This window comes from Meriones unguiculatus, chromosome 7, assembly GCF_030254825.1.
Source record: "Meriones unguiculatus strain TT.TT164.6M chromosome 7, Bangor_MerUng_6.1, whole genome shotgun sequence".
Taxonomy (NCBI): domain Eukaryota; kingdom Metazoa; phylum Chordata; class Mammalia; order Rodentia; family Muridae; genus Meriones; species Meriones unguiculatus.
The window spans coordinates 56,384,088-56,405,711 of NC_083355.1; the positions used below are offsets into that span (position 1 = coordinate 56,384,088).

The 21,624-nt window shown below is 41.8% G+C and overlaps 1 long non-coding RNA gene across 2 annotated transcripts in view; it reads right to left on the bottom strand.

Annotated features, from left to right (window-relative positions):
* LOC110559431 (uncharacterized) overlaps positions 1 to 20,037 on the bottom strand; it is a 57,286-nt gene extending 37,249 nt beyond the window's left edge. The window contains exons 1-4 of one of the 2 annotated variants that reach the window (XR_002477061.2): positions 19,904 to 20,037; positions 16,809 to 16,939; positions 8,755 to 8,860; positions 7,997 to 8,096 (exon numbers count right to left, since the gene is read on the bottom strand). This is a non-coding gene — a long non-coding RNA (uncharacterized LOC110559431). Of the gene's footprint in view, positions 1 to 7,996; positions 8,097 to 8,754; positions 8,861 to 16,808; positions 16,940 to 19,903 lie in introns of those variants that run through there. The other variant, XR_009592951.1, reaches the window with a different exon arrangement.
* Between the last annotated feature and the right edge of the window lie 1,587 nt (positions 20,038 to 21,624).

Below are 21,624 nucleotides of genomic sequence, written 5' to 3' on the forward strand. Positions count from 1 at the left end.
GTTTTTAACTATGCAACCATTTTTGCATGTGGCTAGGTAGAAGAGGATTCTGAGGAGGCAAGTCCATGTCTTCTGAGTGACAGTCCAGGGCTGACCAAAAGCACAGTGGCAGAAAGGTCCTTTCACTACAATAGTTTTTAAAGTAACACATTGTTCAGAGACATGAAAAATATGTGTTTTGCCTCAACAACATTTTATTAGACATTTGCTGTGTTATTAGAGACTAAAGACATGAGAAATGACAGGCCTGGACCCTATCATAGACTCAAACATTCTAATAAGGAAGAAGGAAGTGTATTTTAAATCACAGAATTATGAGCAATGAAGAGAACTTAAGCAAAAGATGGAGTTAGGATTCCTAGCAAAAGGAGGAATGGTGAAACTTCAAGTAAGAGATAACAGCTGGGCAGGGCTTGAAAGGAGAAGCAAGAATGAAAGGCACTTTACTAGATGTAAGCCTGAGCGAAATCAAGAATGGACTGGCATGGTGCGGGCTGGTATGCCCCAGGGAAAGCCACAGCAATGGTCCATGTGACGGAAAGGGGAATAGAGCAGATGGCCAAGGATCTTTACCAGCAAGGTTAGAAAAATGCACTGAACATTCTTTTTTAAGGACGGCGTATGATTACATTAGCATCTTATAAAATCATGCTGAGAAAGTGTAGCACGTGAATAGCAGGGACCAGCTAGCAGGCCGCCACAGCATTCAAGGAAAGGGAATGAGGCCTGAACCCCTAACACTAACCGTAAACAGAAAGCTGGAGATCCAGAAGCTAAGAGAGGGCAGACCGGAAGACTCCAGTGCACTGGGTAGCAGAGAGGGCCAAGGAGCATGTGGGCTAGACTAAATGAGAAAGGGGCAATCAGGCAATTATTGACTATTGGGAAATTATGCGCATTCTTAACTGTACACTGATAATACACCAGCATCAAACCATAAGGCACATAGATTATAAGAGTGGTCCAGTTAATACAGGTTCTCTTCAGCAGATGGGTCAAAGGTACAAATCAGTAGTCTTTACCACCCTGGTGCCAAAGAACGCCTGTACTGCGTGTGTGTTGGCTAACGTCTCTAATTGGCCGCTGTACGATCCCAGGCCTTAGGAGGTAAGAGGAGAGTGCTGAACGGGTTAGAAACATAAAAAGACTCAAAGGAAAAGGAATTCTAGCCATCACTGGGGTCTGTCTGTAGAGAGTCATTAGGAAGACTACATGACCTGCTGAACTGTGGTACTAGAGCACATTGCTAAGCTGTGGAGAACAGCAAGGCGATGGGCTGTCTGTGTGCCTCCGTGCCTGTGCCTACATATGTACAAAGTGCAGCAGAGAGATTAGAGAGGCCTGGGTCCCCGAGCGGTGATCTGATGTGCGAAGTCAACATCACCTCGCCCCTCACCCTTGGCACGTGCTCCCTGCACACTGCTTCCAGGCAGTGACAGCGTGCTCATCTAGGGATGACTGTTTCACAGACATCATCATCCATGTCTGGAAGCCTCCCAAAAGTCCATGAGTTTGACCCTTTGATGCTCAGGGAAGGTTACAGTGTTAGCCTAGACCCACTCAACCTGTAAGCAGAGAAGCTTAGATTCAACCTCTGCTCTCCAACCCTAGGCCTCTGTCTTTAACCATGGCCCTCCCCTAGTTTGTCTCTGTTCATTTATTTTTTTTTACATATCAGTTTTTTGTTTTGTTGTTATTTAAAACTTTACAATGAACCACGCATGCCTCTAGCTAAGCTATCAATATCAACACAGATTTTTCATCATTCTTCAGGCTGTGGTTCCACAGTTGACTTTGTAGTGTCTCTTGTTTTGCTTCGGAGCAGACCAAGCTGGTATGTGAGAGACAGGTGGCAGCCAGTTGCTATGGCAATTGCCTGTCATTAATGATAAAGGGTAATTACTGAAGCAAATTTCTGTTTAGCTTGAAAATCTGACTTGCCCCCTCCCCACAGGGGGCACAACCCTTTATCCCCTCTCTACTCACAATGACCTATCATCTGCCTGGACCACTTAGCATGGCTGCTAAGAGCTCAGCAAAGCCTGACTTCTTAAAGACAGAAGCAAGAAGAGAAGACTGGATGAGTCACATCTGAAAACAGCTCAAACAAAAAAAAAAAAAAAAAGGAAAGGAAAGAAAGAAAAAAAAAGAAAAGAAAAAGATTCACATTTTCCATATTTATCAACTGTATAAATTTGCTTTCCCTTAATTAAAATTTGCCAAAAATACTGTAACCTCACACATTGCCCATCCATAGATCAAGTTCAATGATGATTTGAATGGCAAATAGACACTCAGACTAGAAGAACAAACGACATTATTAAACTGACTTACAGAGCTATAAAAACATATATTCAGTGTTATAAATTTGTCCCAAGTCAGTTAATAGCCCTTACTGTTTAGTGCCAAAGGCACGGAGGGGTAGGAATTTTCTTGACTACCTCTTCATTTAATGTTCTGTACGAATTCAAAAAGAAAAATTTTGATCCATGTTAGGTTAGAGACTATGACAGGTAAATATTGTCAGAAAATAAATGCCAGATAATGTGGGAAGGGGAAAACTATCATTGTGTCATTCAAACTCAGAGTCTATAGTATAAAGATAAGGCTTGTCACCTAGGAGCAAAAATTCTTTTTTTACCAAGGTAGGGTAATGCTTTTTTCATCTTAAGAACCTTCAACAGACAAAGAAGATGAGGAATTGTTTTGTTTTGGCTTGCTTTGGTTTGTTTTTTGAGCCAGGGTTTCTCTGTGTAGCCTTGGCTGTCCTGGACTTATTTTGTGGACCAGGCTGGCCTCAAACTCACAGAGATCCACCTGCCTCTGCCTCTCTGCTGGGATTACAGGTGTGTGCCACCATTCCAGGCTGAAGATAAAGAATTGCATGCAGAAAGTATAGTCCACTCTCTCTTGAGTTTCTGTTCTATGGTGTGGCATATTAGGAGCAGGGAGGCTGTGGAAGAAAGAAAATTAGTAAGAGAATGAGTGGGGGAAAGGAAAAAGGGATGAATAACACTTGAGGCTTGCAAGTACAGCATTGCTATTGGGTGTCAGTAGACTCAAAGGTCAACAAGCTAGTCTCCTTGGAAGAGGGACGCTCTGCCTGTCTTATTCCCTGGTGCATTCCAAGCCTCTCCAAATATGTTTGGAACATGGCATACTCTAAATCAGTATTTGCTGAGCACATGAGTCACATCATTTTAAAGTTTTCTGTCACTTTAATACAAAATCCTATCACCTTTGTTTAAATATCTATAACCATAAAGGCTAATTGGGCCATAAATTACCACTTGGACTATAACTGTAGCAGTCAGGGCAAGCAAGAAAAAACAAAATCAGATGAAATTTTAATATACAGCCCTGCATCCCTTGTTTTAAGACTGGGTTGCAATTTCACTTTTGCAATTCACTATTAAATTCAGATGAAAGAGAAAAAACAAGTCTTATTTGTAGTTCTCCCTTTAACAGGGGTGCTAGATTCAACAGACCATTTTTAAGCTGGTAGAAGGATTAGAGTGAAAAAGCACCCTCAAGTCTCCAGGCTCCACTACAAACATCTAAAGACTCCTAGGAGACACTGCAGAGCAGGCATTCATTTCTTCCTTTGACTTCTCCTTCTCCTTTACTTCAGGCTGGCATTGTGAAAGAGGAAAAGCAAATGTGTTTGTTGTTGCTTCTCTGCATCCCCTTCTTCCTTAGGATAGTTTTGATTCTTGACCAAGGGCAAATTTTCCTCTTCCCTAGAGGACATTTGGAAATATTTGGAGCTCTTTTCTGGTTGGATGATGCTCCAGCATCTGGCAGAGAGAGGCCACTGAACATCTTATTATGTATGGACAGGATGGCCCTGACAACAAAGAATGGCATCAGTGCTTGAGATTGAGAAATCCTCTGACACTGGCCCAAATGTTAAAGCCAAATGTTTGTCATGCTTTGTCCCAAGGCTCTCAAGATTGTTGTAACTGCACAAGACTCTATGAAGTGAAGCTTACTCTAACAGAGGCTTACAGAGTTCAAGTGGCATGTTCCTAGGTCAGACAGCCAAGAGTGGCTCCAAGCCCTGTCTGTCTACCTGACTGTGAAGCCTCATGCTGCTGCCTCTCGGGATTCTCCAAGATGACTTGAAAGCCTAGGCTCCCACTTGGCTGATCATTACACTAGCAGAGCCACTACTCATCTTAAGGGTGTGTTTAAATGCTTGTTTAGTTCACATTGTAGAAGATAGAGGTAGGAAGCCCTTGCTGTGTACCCCAGAATCTGCTAAGCAATCAAACCAGGAAATCAAGGCTTAGAGAGGTGAGGTCAAACAGCCAGCCAGGTGCAGAGATAAGATCTGGTTGCCAAAAGTCTGACACTGGTTTCTCTAATCCTTTCTAACGACTACTCAGTTTTGCTAGCACACTGCAAAGCTGGGGTAGTGGCCATGTAAGCCACTCAGTGGAATGTGACCCTTTCTCCTTCAGAATCGGTGTGCTCCTCAAGTACACAAGTAAGAAAAAAACCTTCACTCCCTTTGATAGTTTTTAAACTGTGTCTGTGTGTGCACATGCGTGTATATATATGGGTACATGTGCCTTTTTGTGTGTGGATGTGAAGGCCAGAGACTGACACTGGGCATCTTCCTCTCTCGCTCTCCAACATGTTATTTTTAAGCAGAGTCTCTCACTGAACGTCAAACCTGACATTTCAGCTGGCCTGGCTGGCCAGCAAGGCCCCAGGATCTGCTCAACTCCTCTCCCAAATGCTGAGGTTACCGTGTGGCCACGTCTGGTTTTTATGTGGGCGTTGAGAAGTCAGACTCAGACATTCACACTTACGGAGCAAGCGAGTCACATCTCCAGCCCCATCTTATTTTTAATTGGCATGTAATAATTGTACAAATGTATAGAGTATGTCATCCTTCAACACAGGTAGACACCGGAAAATAAGTGCTTTTCTTTGTGTGGTCTCACTCATATATGGAGTCTTAAAAAGTTGGCCCCTGTGCCAGCCATTGTAGAGACGTCAGGCCCTCAGTTGTTCATGATACTGAAAGTCTGAAGACGAGAAAGAAACTCTTCTGCTACGCCTCTAGCCCCTGAAGCAAACCAGTATCACCCTCATTTACTGCTTTGAAATTCTCTTTCATTGTTTGCATAAAATTTCCTTTTATTAAATGTGGGAGATGAAAAGGTTTTCAAATAATTAGTACAGTTAGTCTAAATGTAAAAAAAAAAAAAAACTAAAAGGAAAACTGTGTGCAATTAGGATTTGCATAATTTCTTTAACACTGCTTAAGTTATCTACATTTGCACCTCAAAGTAGGACATGGTTTGGGGTGAAACAGAATAAAACCATGTGCCTAACCTTTGGTGTCCCTCTAAACACCTCAGGTTGTTATGGAACCTAAGTAATTACAACCTTGCACACTTTTCCTCAACAAGTTTTTTTTTAATCCTTGCTTATTATATCTCAAATGATCTTTATAGATGCAGGAAAGTTAATGTATGGGTTTTTCAGGCATGAGTCAGCAGATGTTGTGAATCATCTGTCCCCATAGATGGCCTTCACAGTGTCACAGATGCATTGCAAAAACACTCAACTTTTCTCACTTAAAAAAAAAGTATACTTTCTGGGTACCCATACATAAGATGAATTTACATAAATATATATGCATATATATATACCACCTACTGCCAATTAGCATGCATTTATGGGCAGGGTCCAGTAACCCTGTTGATAAGTGAGAGTACATCGATACTGAGTTGTCCCTGGGAAACCAATGGGGATCTCAGCAAGTATTTAACTTTAGAGTAGGTGGAGGAGACTCATTACTGGCCTGGCTGGTTGCCTTGTTCTGTTAGAAACCTTGATTAAGGAAATAAAAAGCATGGAATGCTAATTAAACTGTTTGACCAATCACAATAAATAAGTATGTCTAATTCGGGGAGCAGAGAAAGGGGCTAAAACTCTGCAGCTCTGCTGTTCCTTTCCTTATACCATTCTTTCCTGATTCCTGCTCTAAGAGTGCCTGTCCCCAAGGCCTGCAGATCAGCAGGGTTGCTGATTCCAGGGTAAAGAGAGAGAGAAAATGTGTCAACTTGGTGAAGCTCCCTACAAGCCACGGCTTGTAAGGCTGCCTGAGATCACGGCCCCTGATTGCAGCCTGTCCAGCTCACAGACTGTCACCTAGTACAGCATGTTGTAAGTCGCAGAGAATGTGTTTAAGTATAAATAGTCCTGCCTGGCTGGAGCAAGCAAAACTGTTCCTTCCGTTCAGAGTGCACACAGCTTGGAGGCCAGGGCCCTGGGTGTACCAGTTGTATCTCCACATAAATGAATGCCGGCAGTGCCCTAGCGTACAATATTGTCTATTAGACAGCGCACACAGGCCTGCACTGTGTGCACATGCCATAGCCGCACAGAAAACATTACCAAATGAACCTGCTTTTAGCCCACCGCCTCATACGGCGGTAATTAAGGAGAGCTGCTTTTTGATTTGCAACTATTTGCTGTTCTGCAGGAAAAACAGAGCTCAGACCATCTTGTTCCATTTGTTGTTGCCACACTTAATCTTCTGATTCATGAGGAATTATTATACCCAACACCTATGGGGAATTTAATTGTTTGGCTCCTACTTCTCTGGCAAGTGTAATTATGGAGGAGGAGGATCTATAGATTAACATTTTTTAAAAGCTTCATCCAAGAAAAAATAAATAAAGGGAGGTGGAGTTTTTTGTAAAACCTGGTATTGAATAACATCCAGGTTTGAAGCAATGCCAGTACTGAGCTTAAGAGAAAATGTCAGTGCCGAAGTGGGAGGTCAAAGCAGGGACACAGAGCCAGAACTCTGATCCCATGGCCATTAACATGAAAATCCACACACCCTATATGTCTAATGGGTATGTGTGGATCATTGAGCTACATTTTGAATTTATGGGTAAAAATATGGAGTAGTTTTGAATGAGATGGGAATGAACTTTTAGGTCTGTTTCCACGGCTTGTTACTGACACATCTTCATTTTCCCACAGCTGTAAATTTAAAAAAAACTAATGATTTAAAAGGCAAGAATGATCTGTTTCTCACTGTGTCAATAAGCTTACTGCTAGGCAGTTGGTGTCCAATAGGCAGAGAATGAGGGCCTGTCCTTCGTTCCTGAAGTCTGCGTTGCCTGTAGCAGACCACCAGCGGCTCTCAAAAGCTGCTGACTGACCGCCCTTCCCCTCGGGCAGACAGTGCACTCACGTCACACCTTCCCCAGAGTCTCAGCACGGGGTTAGGTCTCAGGCGCCCACGCAGTCAGTGGCTTAAAAAAAAAGTTCCTGATGGGCTGCCTGTCCTTCTTTCAGCCACTCCCTGCTACTCTGCAGGGAGGTACTGCCTCTGCCTCCTCCGTAGATGGGGACAAGTGTCTGTCCTCCATAGAGCAGACAAGGGAAGTGCAATGGAAAAAGGATAAAATGAGTCAGTTTGAATGTACAGCAACTGTAGCTGTACCTACTTTCTCTACACAGTCATGCAGACATGCAAACCAATACACAAAATCTTAAGTCATGTGTTAACAACTGTTCCAAAGAGAAACAAAAGATACATCATGTTTCTTAGGCCACCACAGTCTGATGTCACAGACGAGGGGCTTAAATAGCAGGAGTTGATTTTCCCATAGCCTTAGAGGCCGGAAGTCCAAGATCAAAGTGCTGTAAGGAGGTAGAGGGGAGATGGCTCAGCAGTTAAGAGCACTGGTTCCTTTTCCAGAGGTACGGAATTCAATTCCCAGCAACCAAAAGGTGGCTCACAACCATCTGTGATTCAGTCTGATGCCCTCTTGTGGCATGCAGGCATGCAGATAGAGCACTCATAGATATAAGTAAATAAATCTTTTTTTAAGAATATATATCTTTTTTATTTTATTTTTATAATTTTTATTTTTTATATTAATCACAGGTTATTTACTTTGTATCCCAGCCATAGCCCCCTCCCTCATTCCCTACCAATCCCACCCTCCCTCCCTCAACTTCTCCCTCCCCTTTTTAAGTCCACTCATAGGGGAGGTCCTCCTCCCCTTCCATCTGACCGGAGCTTATCAGGTATCTTCAGGACTGGCTGCAATGTCCTCCTTTTGGCAGAGTACAGGGAATCACATGAAAGAAGAGGGAGTTAGTAAGACCCAGAGAGGACAGGAACTCCTCAAGGACCAAATATATCTGGGCACAGGGGTCTTTTATGAGACTATTTCTCCAACCAAGGACCATGTATGGATATAACCTAGAACCCCTGCTCGGATGTAGCCCATGATAGCTCAGTATCCAAGTGGGTACCCTAGTAGGGGAACAGGGACTATTTCTAACATGAACTCAATGGCTGGCTCTTTGACACCCCCCACCCCACCCCAAGGGAGGAGCAGCCTTGCTAGGCCACAGAAGTAAATAAATCTTTAAAAAAAAAAAAAAGTAGGCAAAGAGCTGTAAGGGCTGGTTTCTGGCACGGCCTCTCTGGGTGTAAACAGTCATCACCTCATTTGCCATCACTCAGCCATGTCTCTGTGGAGGAAGAAGGAAGTAGAGGAGGCAGGGTGCTTCTGGACCCTCTTCCCCTATTACACTGATCTGAACCCACTGGATTAGAGTCTGATGTGGCTTGAAGATGAAAGAACCTCCCAAAGCTCATGTTTTGAATGCTTGGTTTCTAGTTGGCGGCGTTATTTGGGAGGTGGGGAGGGGTTCTAGAAATGCAGTGAGGTGTCTGCCTGGAGGAAGTGTCCTTAAAGAGCATACCTTGTCCCGGTCTCTTCCTTTTTCCTCTTTCCTGTCTGCCGTGCACGAAAATCCTCTTCCACCATATATGCCAGCTGCTGTGATGTTGTGCCCAAACACTTGGAACCTTTAACACAGAGGGAAACGTCAACCTTTCCTCCTTTAAATTGTATTTTGGTAACAGGCGTACGAAGGTAATTAACAGAGGATTCCACTTTTATTATCTCGTTTAACTTTTTTATTATCTCACTCTGATTCCAATCTCCAACACAGTCACATGGTGTTTCAGGTCCAGTCCCTAATCATAGCCGAAGGTGAAAAGCAGTAAGCATAGGCTTGGAATTGTCACTCCAGGTAGGAATTTAGACTGAAGATAACCTAAGTGTGTGATTAGAATAGGTATCGCTATTCACTAGTTGGCGACTGTTGTTATTGTGAAGCTTATTTTACATATTTACTTGTTTATGTTGGGAACGTACCACAACTTACATGGGAGGTGAGAGGACAAGTTGTTTCTCTCTTTCCAACACCTGGGTCCCAAAGACTGAACTCAGGCCCTTGGGTTTGGCAGCAGTGAGCTAACCCACCGACTCCTCTCACCAGCCCTTCTTCATGAATTTTAATCTGGCAGCTATGACTATGTTTGTCTGACTTGAAATGTCTTCCCATTTTTAGCTGTGTATTTCTTTATCATATTGCTATGAATTGAATAAAAAGCAGTTTCTGGTTTGTTTTCAGCTGTTAGCAGAAGACAATTTTAATTTTTACAGGCATGCTCACAAGCAGAAAATATGTACAAAACAGTGGTATCAGTCCTCAGGAGGGCAAAGAAGTCTTCAGAGCTGCCATGCCAAGTATGTAGAGGGCTCTGAGAACACCCATCTTACGGGGGTAATAAAAAATATGTGTCCTATTGGTTGTTAAGCTATTTCAAAGGCCACTTGCTCTTTTCAGTCCACACTTGGCTCTCCCTCAAACATTGTTCAGCATGACCAAATCAGAGAGCTGTGTATAGACTACACATACCCAACCCTCCCCAGAGACAGTCCATGTCTTCAGCATAATTACATGGTACAAAGAGTAGAGGTTTTGTTAACGAGCAGCTCATTTTTGCAAAGGCTATCAAATACCTGGGGCAGCATAATGCTGTAATTGCATGTATGAACCTGTGTAACATTTAGACAATGGGTTCCAAAGGACAAGGTGCATATTACCATCCACTCTCTTTCTCTGATGAGCCTAAAATGCTTACTGTGGTGTGAAATGAAGCTAACACATAACACATGCTTCTCTATAAGATACAGAACCTCTTCAGCTATTAAAAATCCAAATTATTGTTTATTTTGAATAGTTTTTATGAATGGATTACTCATGCTTTTACTTACGGAGATGGCAGCGGGCTTGATTCTCTGTATACTCGAACTTTTAGTCAGCAGTGGGTGGTGAGGAAATCTCAGCTCTGTTTTGCCATTGATACAGAGATCAAATCTCAGCTGATACTAATCAAATACAGATTGGTCATATCAAGAACTAACATCTTTTGTTTTGGAGGAGTCCAAGGACCAATCCTTGTTTATCAAGTTTTCATATCAGCCTTACATCCTAGTTGTAATCGATCAACTCCCAAATTTACACATTCAACACCATCCTTGCTCCTAGACACAGGACCTGAATCGAATTGCCTGAATTCATTTCTGCTTGAGGTCTACTAGTCAACGGCACTCAAACTGAGCTCTTAATTTGAACTCACCAACTTGTCTCACCCACATCATTTCCATCTGTGTTGGCAGCAACTGGATCAGTAACTAAAACCAAAAGCCACCATTGCTCATTATTTTCTTCTAGACCCCACATCCACTCGTTAGCAAACCATATTGATTCTATGCTCAGATGATATCCAGAATCCAAAATTCTCTTGCCTCCTCAGTGATTATCTCCCTAATTTAAACAACTTAAGTATCTTTCCCAGATTGTTTCAGCCTTTCCCCATTTTCCCCTGTGTATGAGGGTTACCATGGATTGTACTGAGGGATTCATGAATGCTAGACAAGCCCTGGTCTGACGGACTGTACCCCACCCAACCTTCCTAGTGCAACCCCTTTGATAAACCTATTTTAAGCACACTAGCCAAATAAATTCTTTCAAATATTTCATAGAATATAACTCCTTGGCTTCTCATCTCACTCTGAATAAAACTCCAAGTTAGAGAAGGGCTCTAGAACTCAGCCTTCTCTAGCCTCGTGATTTGTTTTGTTTTTTCACATGGTCTCTCTGCTGTTCTTTGATTAGGACATGGGTACTTCTGTAACATCTGCCACTGTGTGCTTGCTCCAGAGCCTTGTGTGGTTCACTGCTTTATCTCCTTTAAAATTTTGAGCAAATGTCAGTGTGACAATGAAACCTACCCTAACCACCCTGTTTAAAACTGAAACTACACACCTCTCTCTTCACCATGATGCCTACACTCCATGGTGCTTTCTCTTTTAGCACATCCCACACACTAGACACTTTAATTGTTAAAGTTCTGTTAATTGTCTCTCTTGCCCAGACAAACTGTAAGGACCAGCAGACAACTCGTTCTTTTTTGTTCATTGCTCTGTCTTAAGAACCTAAAATAATCTTTCCTTTGCCTCTTCCACAGTGATCCCTCAACCTTGGAAAGAGGAAGGGTGTGTGCATGCTCCATTCAGTGATGAGTATTCTGTAACAAGGTATTCTGTGACGCTTGGGCAACTGCGAACCTCTGTGCTAATCACAAACTATTGCAAATAGAAGCTTCTCAAAAGAGAATTGAGAAATGCATTGATCTACCCATAACTGAATAATCCAGGAAAGATACTTTAGTTGTTTAAACTAGGGAGATAATAACTGAGGAGGCAAGAGAATTTTGGATTCTGGATATCATCTGAGCATAGAATCAATATGGTTTGCTTACGAGTGGATGTGGGGTCTAGAAGAAAGTCACGATCATTTGGTTTTAGTTATTGATCCAGTTGCTGCCAACACAGATGGAAAACGATGTGGGTGGGACAAGTTGATGAGCTCAAATTAAGACTAACTCCTTAGAAGCCAGTTTAATACTATATCCATTTAGTAGAAAAATGAATAGTAATGCATTCTTCCACAGACCTGTGTTGCCATATTTTCTTAACCCAATAATGGTGCCAGGTATGGGCATTATCTTGTAGAGTGGAACTAAAACCTAATCAGAAAGAGGTTGGTCACTCTCATGATGTTTGTTCCATGATTGCACCAACGGACATGTCTTTGGTCATGTCATTGTTGTAGCTCACAGGGCTCATACCTGGATATGACTGATGATTACTTTTGGTGTATATAAAAATTTTTCCATGTCTAAGAAAGCTAGACAGTAGGGATGAAGCTTCCGGGTTAGTGCCAGGTTGATTTCTCTATATTCTAATAACCAAGTGCATATAGTGTTTTCATCAATAAAATCTTACCATCAAGTACTGGAAGGTAACCAAGCAGTGGGTAATTGACAGCTCATCAGCCAACTACTCCAAAAGCAGTATCCCTGCCTGGCAACTGATGTTTTATTTGTCAGCCTCTGGTGTCTAGTAGGGGCATTGTTGCCCTGTTATGGGTTAACTCCATTTTAACTGTAGATAGATGATAGATAGATAGATAGATAGATAGATAGATAGATAGATAGATAGACAGACATAGAGATGTATGGAAGATTCTATAGTAATAGGTTTCCATGTCTTTTTCTAATGGTTATAAAGAGTCTAAGAGTCAGAGGTGGTGGATGACTAGAAGGAAACAGTGTCTCCTGGATACGTCCGGGAAGTTGTACATATGAACTCACAGTGGTTAAAACGGCATGCACAAAACATGTACAAGCTCAAGTCAAACCAAGTCCTAGCATGGAAATAAGAGGTGGATACACCAGCCCACCAGCCATGAGCTACTGGCCATTGATGCCTGCTCAGAGACTGAAGGTGGCTTCCTGGTGAGTCAATCACTCTCTGGTGGAAGACCGCACATCAAAGAATATGTGAGCAGCACAAATTGGTCTTGAGGAACAGAAAGAAATGTGCTTTACTCATCTCTTAGCATCTTTAAATCCAATCAGGATTAACCATCGTGCAGCTGCATAAAGGAATTAACTAACGACTCAGGACGGAGTAAAAGCAGATCATTAAATAAATGAGAACAACTGGGGGGAAATGACAGTATCACAACCTCACACTTAAACCAAACAAATTTGTAAGTTCAGTGTGAGGATAAGAACATACACACCCTAGAGAGAATCTAGAACCTTCATATTCTTGGTGTAGGGAAGGCCTTGTTAACAGACAGACTTAAGCATAATCTTCAAAGCATGTGGAAAAGAATTTTTCCACCTCTGTGGAAAACCTGCCATCTGCAAAGTAGACAGACAACCAAGAAACACTGCAAAGCTGTATACCATGTCATGAACAGCTAATTTCTCTTTGTTGTTTAAAATACTGTAAATTAGTAAGATAAAGGCCACCAAAAAGATAGGAAAAAAATAAGAATATCTGAATCAGAGAAAAGGAAAATCAAATGACTCCTAAATATCTGTGTTCAAATTTAGTCTTTACAAAAAAAGGGGGGTGGGTGGGGGAGAAGCTGTCATTCTTCACTTACATTGGCAAAAATGGAAGCACATTTCTGGGTCTATGAGTGTTTCCAAAGATGACTGACATGTGGGAAAGCATCTGAGGGGTAGGCCTGCCTAGAACGTGGTCCCACATGACCTGGAAGCCCAGCTGGTAGAAGGGGAGAAGAGGGAGCCAGCAGAGCCAGCAGGCTGTGTTCATCTCTATCAATGCTGCCGCCATGCATGGTCGTTAGATTTCAGTTTCCTCTACCTTTCAGTATAGAAACACACCTGTGACTCTCCAGGTGCCTTCCAGTCTTGACTGTGGCTGCAGCGTTGGCCCATCTTACTCTGAGGTTTCTACCTTCTTAGTCTGAACAATTATTTTTTTCCTGGCTCTCTGGCTTGTAGAAAGCCATTGTGGGCTTATCCAGCCTCTGACTGTATAAGCCAAGCTCATAAACAATTTCTCTTTTGTTACATGCACACAGTTTTCCTAGACAACCTTGACTAAGGTAATGTGAGTCTGTTTCTCACTAGTATCTGTTCATTGTTGTTATAGTTTCATTAGAAGTTTTCTAATAGCACTCAATATTTGTATGTCTAGTCTTTTCTCTTGTTTTTTAAAAGTACCCTAAATTAGTAAGATATAGGCCAACAGAAAGATAGGAAAAATATAAGAATATATATCCAAATTAGAGAAAAGGAAAATCAAATGACTCCTAAATATCTGTGTTCAATTTTAGTCTTTACAAAAAGGGAAAAAAAGCTATCATTCTTCACTTACATTGGCAAAAATGATTTAGCTTACAAAATATTAGGTGTTGGTTGACATTTCAACCAAATTTTGTTTCAGTCGCTTTCCTCTCCCCTATTTCCCCATCCCCTGTCCCCCTTCTGCGTGCCCACCTCAGCATGCCTTCTGCTTTTGAGTTGCATGTCATTTTTAGCACCTCTTCTTCATCCCTCTTGATCTCCTTTCCAGTAGCACAAGCTTTATCCTCACTCATGCCCATTTGCATTCATATATATAATTTATACATATACACACACATATTCATAGCATGTGGTACTTTGACTAGGAATGGCTTTCATAGGCTCTTGTATTTGAATGCTTGGTCATTAAAGAGTGGCGCTACTTGAGAGGGATTAGGAGGTGTGGCCTTGTTGGAGTGGGTGTGGCCATTTTAGAGGAAGTGTGTCACTCAGGGTGGGCTCTGGATTTCAAATGTTCAAGCCAGACCTAGTATCTCTCCCTTCCTGCGGCCTGCCAATCAGGGTGTAGCGCTTTCCACTACATCGCCATGTCTGCCTGCATGCCCTCATGCTTCTCACTATGATGATAAGAGACTAAGCCTTTTAATGTAAGCCTGCCCAAATTAAATGCTTTTCTTTATAAAAGTTGCTGTGGTCATGGTGTCTTTTTACAGCAATAGAATAGTGACTAAAAGGCATCATAATCTAGGATTCATATTATATTATATTATATTATATTATATTATATTATATTATATTATATTATATGCAGTTTTTCTTTTTCTGGGTTAGGGTTATCTTTCTTAATATTATACTCTTCACAGCAAGTCCAGGACAACCAAGGCTTCATTGAGAAACCCTGTCTCAGGAAAAATAAGGGTGGGGACAATTTTTCATACTGATTTCCATCGTCTCGGTACTAGTGTGCACTCTACCAGCAAATGCCAGGGGCACCTCAGCTTCCACAGTCACACTGTTGTTCGATATGGCAGTCCCTACTAGTGGTCATGAAGTTCTGCTGGGTCTGCACACCTTTCTGATTTCTCATTCAGAAAGGCTAACTTTTCCCAAATTTTTGTTTTGTTTCATTTCTCTCTCTTTCTTTACTATACTGGCCAGCACCTAAACAAGTGGCAGATCTATATTCCATCTTACCTCAAACAAAATGGCTTTTTTCCCCTTTTCTTCATTCTCTTCTTCTAGGAAGCTGCCAAGATTTACAATTCACTTGCCCAGAAAGTTGTATGTTTCAGATTGTAGCATAGATGGTTGTGAGTCACCACGTGTTTACTGGGAACTAAACTCACGACCTCTGGTAGAACAGACAGTGCTCTTAACCACTGAGCCACCTCTCCAGCCTTGCTTGTTTTAACTCTAACAAAATTTTTCTCAGGCTTTTGTTTTGAGTCCTTTCTTAAACTCTTTTATTAGTGAGATTAAGAATCCCAATATCCCTGTTATCATCTGGTGACCATGAAAAAGCCTCAAACTTTCTGGGAACAGAATCACCTGTAACACCCATCTCTCCTTGTACCCAACTCTAAGCTACTGAAAGTGTTGGTTTATTGATGGCCCTGCACTGAAAGATCCCTCAGATGATACAGAAACATTTAGTTAACTCACTATAATGTACAAAACTATACCAAACAAAACCATGTAACATGAGCTAAAGACACAGAATGACATCAGACTCAATTAGACAAAGTAACTTTTCCAAAAAAAGGAAAAAAAAAAAAAAGTATGTGGAACGGGAAAAGGAGACAACAACTACTGAACAGCAGACAAACAATGGTTCCGAGCATTTCCCAAGACGGAGGGAACAATCCTTACCAATGGTTCTACTGATAGACCCATGCCAGGATGGTTTGAGCTGCCTTCCTGCTGCCACTAAACTTTGTTGGCTTGAAAACTGGCTTACCAAGCAACTTTGCCATGGCAAATTAGGTTCCCATTAACTCTGCCTACGACAAAAGACGAGTGACTTTGAAAGAAAAGAGAAAGATCTCTGTTACATCCCATATGAAAATGTGACACATAATTGAGTTCAATTTACAATACTTTTTCCTACTCATCTTTCAACATTTACTTCATTTTTTCACTGATGATCTGATAGAAATCCAGTTCTAGAAAATTCCCTTCTTATAGTTTTATTACCAATCTTGGTTGTGTTTTTTTTTCCAAAATAGTGAATAGGGAGGCTTCTGTTTCTATTAAAAAATAAAAGCCGGTATTAGATTACCAACGGTATCAGAACAATAACCTTAAAGTGTGTTTTATTTTTTTAATTGTATCACCGAGAAAAGAAGGGTAGGTGGAATTTTAGAGGCTCTCGTCTCATGGGCTATTGTAAACCATAAAACTTGCGGGATTTCATTATGCGGTCCCCGTTCCATGGTCTGCCCGTAGCTACCGAATCTGCTTTTAAATCAGTTTTTAAAGCTGACCTTCCAGAACAGCTTGTGAGGTTTAGCCACCCACGTGGCTACTTTCAATTCCAACCTTGAACTTAAAGCTTGGGTTGACTATAACCTTTGACTCAACAAAATGGCTATCTTTAATGATTTTCTGATCCACTACATCAAATATTTAGAGGTTTTAAACGAGTCTATTCTGTGCACAGGTAGGTGAAGATAAAACGATGGTTTCTTGGTTTAGGGGGTGTTTTGTTTTGCTTTGTTTCTTGATAATCAAACCTGGAAGGCAAAGAAAAAGGGAACAATTCTCAGCATACCTGAACTATGCTTTTTCATCTAAATATCCACAAAAGAAATCCATGCCAATCCATGCTGCTAGGCAGAATCTGGGGACAGCGCTCTTCTTGTCTTGTCTTTAGATTGCCCAGTAGCTTCAGCTATGCTGTTGCTGCCATTTTCAGCAAGAATTCCAGAGACAGAAAGGATGGAAATTCAATCAGAATTACTAAAGTATACTACGAAGATAATCTGCTCCATTGCTACACAACAGCAAACTGGAAGGCTGGGTGCTGTTAGCCGTATTTCCACACTTCTGAAGTGTTTTTTGAAAAGCCTGCAATCCAGGTAACCCATTTACTGTCAGTGTGATTCTACATTCAAATGAAAGCAGCGCTCACATTGTAAAGAAGTAATTAGACCTCATGGAAAGGAAAAGAGAGGGAGTGGGAGGATCATCAAAAGCCCAGAGCACGATGAAGGAAAACCAATCAGAAAGCTGGCTAAGATCCCGTCGCCCTGGGCTTTCGCACTATGAGCGCCGCCCACTTTCTCATCCCAGCATGGGCCTGAGGAGTTGAGGCAACTGAGTACATATGGAATTCAGAACAACCCCCTGCTTTTCCCAGGGAAAGAAACAAAGTACCTGAGCAGCCCCAATCCTTAGACGATCTTCTCCACACTTCAGCTAAGATTTTAACTCTGATCAAATATATTTAAAGAAGAAAATTACTTCTTATAGTTATTTTCTTATTATAATAAAGGTGTTTTGAGAATATTATTTATGAGATCTCTCTCCCCTTTTTTTTGTCCTAGCCCAGCATGCAAAACATGTTCCATTTATTTTTAAATGAAGTGAAAATTAGCCAGGTGTGTTAGATAAGCTTTCTATCCACAGGTCTAAATATTGACAAAGGGAAATGTGTCACTGGAAAAATCATCAGCCTAGCAATTATCACGTTAGCATGGTAAGTGGAAAAAGATGCAAAATTTCCAAATGTGTCGATACAGATTATTTCATTTCCACTAGCTCTCGCTACCCTGTGAACATCAGCTCTCCAAGGCACACGGAGCAAGCAATGCAGCTTGAGAATTTCTCTTTGAGCAGGAGAGAAGCTCTCAAAGTCCTGGGGAAATCCTACCTGCTTCTGGCTGCTGCTTCAGAGTGCGCCGAGCAGGGACGCTGGGCATGCAGGTGAAGGTGCTCTTCCCGAGTGTTTGTCTCAGGAAGTGCATTTGGACTCCTCTTTCTTTGGGCTAGATGACTGATTCCCACAGTTCCCATCACTGCCAACAACCCCATCATCTCCTCCTTTGTCTACTCACACCTTTCTTCTTTCCATGCACCCACGGGTTGTGTGCTGCTAAACCACTGCTCTGGTTCTTGCTTTCTGTCTGTCTGTGCTAGTGTTGCTACATTTTCCTCCCCATTATTTCACCCATCTCCCAGACACTAGATATCCAAAATCCACGTGAATCTTCAAGTGCTTCTTGGTGTCTAAGAGACACTGCACTCTACACTGAGCTTTTCCCCCTTGGGCTCTTCACATGCACATATGTGAAAAGTCCCCACTTTTCACATCTGCCAGGGGTGCATCTGCCAGCACACACACACACACACACACACACACACACACACACTCCTTTCCGAAATCCCGTTTTGTTTTAACACCGTGTTTTGCCCTAGTGGTTGCTGGAGTTCAGAAAAACCATACTCCCAGTGGCTGGTGCTTTGACGTTCTGAAACACTTGTGGCTGCTTCAGATTCGAGGCCCGTGCTGCTGCCTTGGTTCTTCCTATCCCACACAGCAAGCAGTTTTTTGCAAAATTCCCTTATTTATCCAGCAAGATAAATCAAAGAGGGCACACAATTGTCATTAGTTTCCTTGCTGAAATTCCAATACCCAGAGAAGATCAGGCCAGTGTTAGAAAAAGAAAGATATGGTGGACAGACTTTGTCATATAGCAGTGTCTTCTGTTTTAGTTCCATTCGGAATGCCAAAGTGAATAATTATCCACAGGCTGATGTCTGTTCTGTGGGACCAAAGGGCTTTTTTCTAGGCTACTGTATTCCCCAAGTCTATTGAAGTTTCCAAAAAATCATTTACAGTCTCCCTAAAATTTGTCTGTCCTCCCTGTTGTTCACCTATCCTTCAGAAAGGGGTCTGTCTGCATCTGAATCATACTGGGCTAACGGCTGATCTAAACCTTGTGGTGGCCTCTGAGCATGGTAGTAAATGTGGATGTTTTTCTTCTATGATGTTTTTCTTCTATGAATCTCTGCTGTCCACTCATTCCAGTCATGGTTAGGATGAATAGAAGGGGTTTTCTCCTTTCGTATGTGTTCTTCATGTTGCAACCGCTTACTTGATCCTTGTGCTGTTATCATCTTGTCTCTCCCCCACCTGCTTTGCCTAAATTTGTCTCCAGAAATTGACTCATCAGAATCTAGCAACACTCAGACAAATCTGAATTTTGTATGTTTTCCCAAGTTCCTGACTTCGCTTCCTAAGCCTCTTCTCCACGTTTCATAAACACTTCAGTTAGAAGTCGGTTATTTCAGTCACCACAGCCTTACATCCTTTTGCAACTGCACAAAATCAAGCATTTTTTTTAACAAGTCCAGTCGGAACCAGAGGCCCCCGTGTGGCACTGTCTGAAGTAGCCTGTGAACACGTTGGGGCTGCTGACTCTCAGGCCCACTGAAGCTGATCCTGTGCGGGTGAGGCTGGAAAACTGAGTCTTAGTAAGAACTCCCCCTAACTCTGATGTAGGCTAAATGTTGAGAGCCTGACTTGTTACAGACGCCTTGTCTTTGATGACTCTGAGCTGCTTTTCCTGGCTCTGGTCTCTCCCACTGTCTTGCTTGCTATGAATGCATTTTCTAAACCCTAGCACCATCATCATACAAAACCAAATTCTTCCCATGACATCTCAAGGCCACACATTCAAAAAGTCAGAAATGAAAAGTAACTTCCTCATGAGAACAACCTGCTAACACCATATCACACCACATCCTCTTTTCCCAGAGTTAGAAGCAGAGAAGGCTCTAGACTCTTCCCACTTCCGTATACTGAATCCTGTCCCATGCACTCAGACAAGAAAAATCAACTAAAAAAATGAAGAGATAAACTACCTTCATCCATAGTCAACGTGATCATAGTTGTACTCGTTGCTTTTTCATTGCTATGACAAAATAGCTGACAACATTAATCTAAAGAAGCAGGTTAATTTTTGCTTGCAGTTTAGGAGGAGACATTGCCCACCCTGGCAGGGCAGGCACGGCCTTTGCCCGTGAAGCAGCGGGTAACGTTGCGTCAGCAGGAAGCAGAGCACGAGGTAGGGAGAAATGTTGGTGCTCAGCTTATTTTCTCTCTCCTTTTCCCTCCCCCTTCCTAATTTTTATTGTCTCAGACCCCACGTCATGAGATGGCGCTGCCCACAGTCAGAATGCATCCTCACTCCTCAGATGTACCCAGAGCTGTGTCTCATAGGTGACTCCAAGTCCAGTCAGGTTGAAAATGATCTGGATTAACCATCATAGTGAGGCACTATTCCAAAACAGAAATTATAAAGATCTTATTATTAATAAGATAATGTCCAATTTAGCAGAAATAGATTTCTCCTTCGAAAATTATAATTAAGTATGAGGGAAAATAAAGATCTAAATCAATGGGATTATATTTCTTGATCAGAGAGTAGAAGCTCCTACATTATTGAGAGAGCAATTTTCTTTTTTTTTTAACATCTTTTTCTCTAACTGAAAATAGATTCTTTTCTCACAAAGTATACCCTGATAATAGTTTCCCCTTCCTTTATTCTTCCCAGTTCTTCCTCTCCTCCTCTGCTCTCCATTTCTGCTCCCTTTCTGTCTCTCATTAGAAAAGAACAGACTTCTAAGAGACACAACCAAACATGAAAAAATAAAATATAATACGATAAAGCAAAAATAATCATGTTGAAATTGGACACAGGAAGCCAACGGGAGGAAAAGAGTCCCAAGAGCAGGACAAGAGTCAGAGACACACTAGTTCTCACAGTCAGGAGAGGATCTGGTGCAGACCCAGGCAGGCCCTGTGCTTGCTGCTTCGGTCTTTGTGAGCTCATATACATCTTGCATAGTTGATTCAGAGGGCCTTGTTCTCCTGGTGTCCTCATCCCCTCTAGCTCTTACATTCTTTCCACATCTTCCTCGACTTTCCCTGAGCTCTAGGGGAGGGAGTTGGTGGAGACCTCCAGTTTAGACTCTTTCTTCACATGATGCTGTGGGGTGTCTGCCGCTGAGAAGGCCTCTCTGATGATGACTGGATAAGGCACTGAGCTGCAATTTTCCTAAATGTTACAGATTTGATGCAATTCAAAGAAAAATCCAAGAAGTCTTTTTTTTTAAGAACATGATCCTAAGATGAAAATGAAAATCAAAGTACCTATATTAGCACTAATAACTTTTTAAGAAAACAAATTTAAAGAACTTGTACTCTGCAATTCAGAATTTAACATGAAGCTGTAACAATGAAAGCAATGTGGTGGCTGCAAAGACATACAAAAAGCACAGGACATGGTTCATGGCCTAGAGGTGTGTCCACATGCTTACAGCCGGTGCATCATAGCAGCATTAAGAAGTTTTCACTTCTAAAACCCTTTACATAAAGCAAGGAATTACGAATATCAGTGGGGTACTGGCCAACATTTTAATAACTATATATACTGTGCAAAGCTAAATCGAGTATCAATAGTATTTATGCTGTGTAAAGCTAAATATACGTATCTCTGCAAACATCAATTTTTTTTATGGTTGAAACTTCCAGCTTGTGGAAACAGATAGAACATCATTGCTATCTATACATACAAGTAGCA